The 3,983-nt window shown below is 45.5% G+C and overlaps 1 pseudogene; it reads right to left on the bottom strand.

The window, feature by feature from the left end:
* Positions 1-138: 138 nt before the first annotated feature.
* On the bottom strand, positions 139-3,566 carry LOC104955391 (uncharacterized; annotated as a pseudogene).
* Positions 3,567-3,983: the final 417 nt, after the last annotated feature.

Genomic DNA, 3,983 nt, shown 5'->3' with positions numbered 1-3,983 from the left:
AACTAATTAACCTTTATTAACACATTAAAGAATACTTTAGGTTAAGGTCTTCTTTCAAATAAGAAAAAAGCTTTGGGGGTATCTACAGATAAATCATATCATAATCAATTCAATAATATAAATACTATATTATTTTTATTATAATACCTCCGGCCAACGGGTCGTCCTGTCCACCATGGTGAGGAGGTAGGAAAAGCCCTGAGAGGAGGGTAATGGACCAACCAGGTTGATGTTGACGTGGTCAAACCTCCTCTCAGGCACCAGGAAATGCTCTAAAGGGGCCTTCGTGTAGCGGTGCACCTTAGCACGCTGACAAGCCACGCACTCACCAGCCCAAGTCCTCACGTCCTTTTTCAGCCCTGCCAGACGAACTTCGCGGCCACCAAGCGCACCGAAGGCTTACCGCCGCGGTGTGACCGGTCGTGCACTGCCTCAAACACGGAGCGCCTCCAACTGGCGGGAACGACTGGCCGCGGCAGGTCCGTGGAGACGTCACAAAGGAGAGTAACGCCTGTGTCGCCGAGAACCACGTCTTCCAAGCGCAGCCCCACGCCCTCCTCCTTCAAGGCCTGGGTCTGTGACCTGGTCCGCCGTCATGCGGGTGTAGTCCAGGCCCAACTGGACGGCTCCGATGACGACTCTGGAGAGGCAATCTGCGACCAGGTTCGATTTGCCAGCCACGTGCTTAATGTCTGTGGTGAACTCCAAGGTGTAAGACAGCTGCCGCTGCTGACGTGCAGGCCAAGGCTCCGCCACTTTTGACATGGCGAGCGTGAGCGGCTTGTGGTCGACAAACGCCGTAAATTCACGGCCTTCCAGCTAAAAACGGAAGTGCGGCATGCCAGCCAGAGTCCAAGGAGCTCTCGGTCAAAAGCGCTGTACCTGCGTTCCCTGGGCGTCAGCTGCCAAGCGCCATCCGCCCACTGCTCGTGCACCGCACCAACTGCGTAGTCCGATGAGTCTGTGGTAATGGAGATGGGAGCCGTGGATGTTGGGTGCGCCAACAGGGCCGCCTGAGCCAACGCGGTTTTGACCTCCTTAAAAGCAGACTCATCTTCCGCCGTCCAGTCAATCGCCTGGACGGGGGTCGTACCCTTCAAAGCCTCATACAGCGGCCGCATAATGTGAGCGGCCCGGGCGATGAAACGGTGAAACGGTGGAAGAAAGTCACCATCCCCAGGAACTCACAGAGCGACCGGGCTGTGAGCGGGCTCGAAGGTGTGACAGGTGCTCTTCCACCGAAGCACTGGCGACGAGTATGTCGTCCAGGTAGACGAACACAAACGGCAGGTCCCGCAGCACCGAATCCATCAGGCCCTGGAACGTTAGAGCGGCGTTCTTGAGCCCAAAAGGCATCCGCAGGAACTTGAAAAGTCCAAACGGCGTTATCACTGCCGTCTTAGGAACGTCCAGGGGATGCATGAGCACCTGGTGGTATCTGCGCACCAGGTCCACTTTAGAAAACACCAACGTACCGGCCAGATGTGCTGAAAAGTCTTGAATGTGCGGCACCGGGTAACGGTCAGGTGTCGTGGCGTCGTTGAGGCGGCGGTAATCCCCGCACGGGCGCCAACCGCCGTTCGGCTTGGGGACGACGTGTAGAGGAGAGGCCCAAGGACTGTCAGAACGGCGGACGATACCCAGGCGTTCCATGGTTGAAAACTCCGCCCTCGCTACTGCAAGCTTAGAAGTATTCTGGTGGAAGTTTAACTACTGTATAGTCTACTGAATGAAATAATATGACTGGTATAGGTGCGAAAACTATACACTTTTTGAAAAAAATATGATAAAATATTTTTATATATTTAGAATTCTGCAAATATTACGATAAACTCACAGCTATTTCGTGGCCCAGCAGTAACACCTCGGGTTGGGAACCCCTGCTTTAAACGACCATGTTGTTTACATGGTGTTGGGGTAGATCATGAAACATTTCCAGTAGGAAGCTATTTTTCCAAAAAGTAGTAGAGCAGTACAACAAAATGCTTTATCGCTTTGATATACCTTAAATAAAAAATAAGTAGGGGGGACCAGCAGCTGTGTTCGCGTCCCTGGGGCAGTTCACCTGCTCGAGAGACACCACCTTCTCTGGAGAGCCGCCCAGCCGTCACTGTGCCAGTGTTGTGTTCTCTCTTTTGTAAACTTGAGACTGGGGGTTTGGCTCTTCCAATAACAATACTGACATGTAAAATATATGACATGGACAATGGACATATTTAACAAAACCATAAAGATTGTGACTGTTATCCTGGTGTCATATTTTGTTCCCTTTCAGTTTGATCCAAAACCTTCGAGATTGTAAAACAGTTGCACACAATATGAAACATAAACAAGATTCAGGTTGCCAATCGTTAACTTGATGCCGTGGATAAGAGTTAAGAGGAGTGAGCTGTTTCCCAACGATTGCTCTTAATGATAATTACCCTTTCCCCCTGTCCTGTATATCTTCAACTGCATATTAAAAAAGAAACCAATGAGGACTATTGGTAGTAGATATGATGAAAACTGGAGTCTCCTTGACCATCACCAAGTGGTTTCTAGTGCTACAACTACATCATACCGTTCTGAAAGACGGATGTCATGATTACACAATAACAAGAAGTCCTTGTCAGGAAATTGCAATCAGAAAGTGATCATTTCTACTGAGAAACAAGTAGTATGTTTCTGGTTCAAAGAGTCAAAGGGGCTTATCTGCCCACAATCTTGTCCCTGATCCTTCTTAAAAGATATCAAAAAGACTCCACAAAAAGAAATCAACATATCCATGCAGATCCAACATTTGCAATTCTTAATTCAACACATTCCCAAACAGAAATACATTAAAGGATTTGAAGAGATGTGCACTCTAGAAACGATTGACCCTGATTCTGATGCAAATTAGACTAAAAATATTGTCATGGAAACTGAAAAATCTTGGTTATGGTCTTCATGTTTTCTCTGGGTTGTAGTCTATATTTTAAAGTCCTTGTTTCCATAATGTTGGCTCTTGGTGCTTGTGGCTCACAGGTAAAGGTTGATTACAAAGCACCGAACAAAGGCAAACTAATATTGTTTACTCCAAATTAGAAGTAGAAGAGTGGTTGCAGAAAAGCTAATTATATCTGATATTTTGGACACTTAAAACAACTTACATAAATCTGGCTTACAAAGAGACAAAACAGCCTCAAAATATGTAAAACAATATAATATTGTGCCAATTAATAACTCCCTAGCTGCTGTAAGTAGATGTTTAGTTTTCTCTGTATGTGATGCTGGGGTTGTAGAACAAAGAGCAACGTCATGCTGCAGTTTTAATCCAGCTTCACAGGAATCACAGCCAACAGCATGTCATCGCTGACCTTTCTGTCTTGGGTGCAAAAGTGCCCTTTTCAAATGTAAATCAAAGCATTTGTTTCCTTCTCATGATGCCTGTTTTTATCTTTCGGCAAAAGACAGACTGACCTAAATGGTACGACTTTAGCCTAAAAGACAGGGCAGCCTTGAGACAGATTTGAAATGTTCATGCACTTTCCCTCAGGTTCTCCATTAACCCTGGACATCTCTCCCTCCAGTGCCATGTCTGTCATAGGTCGAAGGCCTCACTACTACAGGTTGTTCAGAGTTTATGCCATTTTCCCTGACACCATGTCTAATTGACATTTAATAATTAAGAAATAGTTTGCTTTTAGGACACTAATTCAAAATCATTGTGAAACAGTCACTGTTTTGCTGTCATTAAACAATAAATCAAAGTATTTTCCATGTAATATAGATCGCAATAATAATAGGGAAAATTAGTGTCGTAGTTGTGGTGATTAAGCAGCAGCACTAAAATAGAATGGGAACTATTTATTTCATGCAAACAATACATCAGAATATTAATGTGCACATAGCCCTGAATCAATGTTATCAAGCAAATTGCTGAAAAGGTTTTCAATATCCTGACCGTTTGAATTGTTCTTTCCCAAATGTAATCTACTGGACTTCATCCATATGCCAACCAT

This window comes from Notothenia coriiceps, unplaced genomic scaffold (assembly GCF_000735185.1).
Source record: "Notothenia coriiceps isolate Sejong01 unplaced genomic scaffold, NC01 NC01_scaffold00024667, whole genome shotgun sequence".
NCBI classification, from domain to species: Eukaryota; Metazoa; Chordata; class Actinopteri; order Perciformes; family Nototheniidae; genus Notothenia; species Notothenia coriiceps.
Note: the sequence above shows the minus strand (reverse complement) of the source record. Positions and strands in the feature narration are given on the sequence as shown.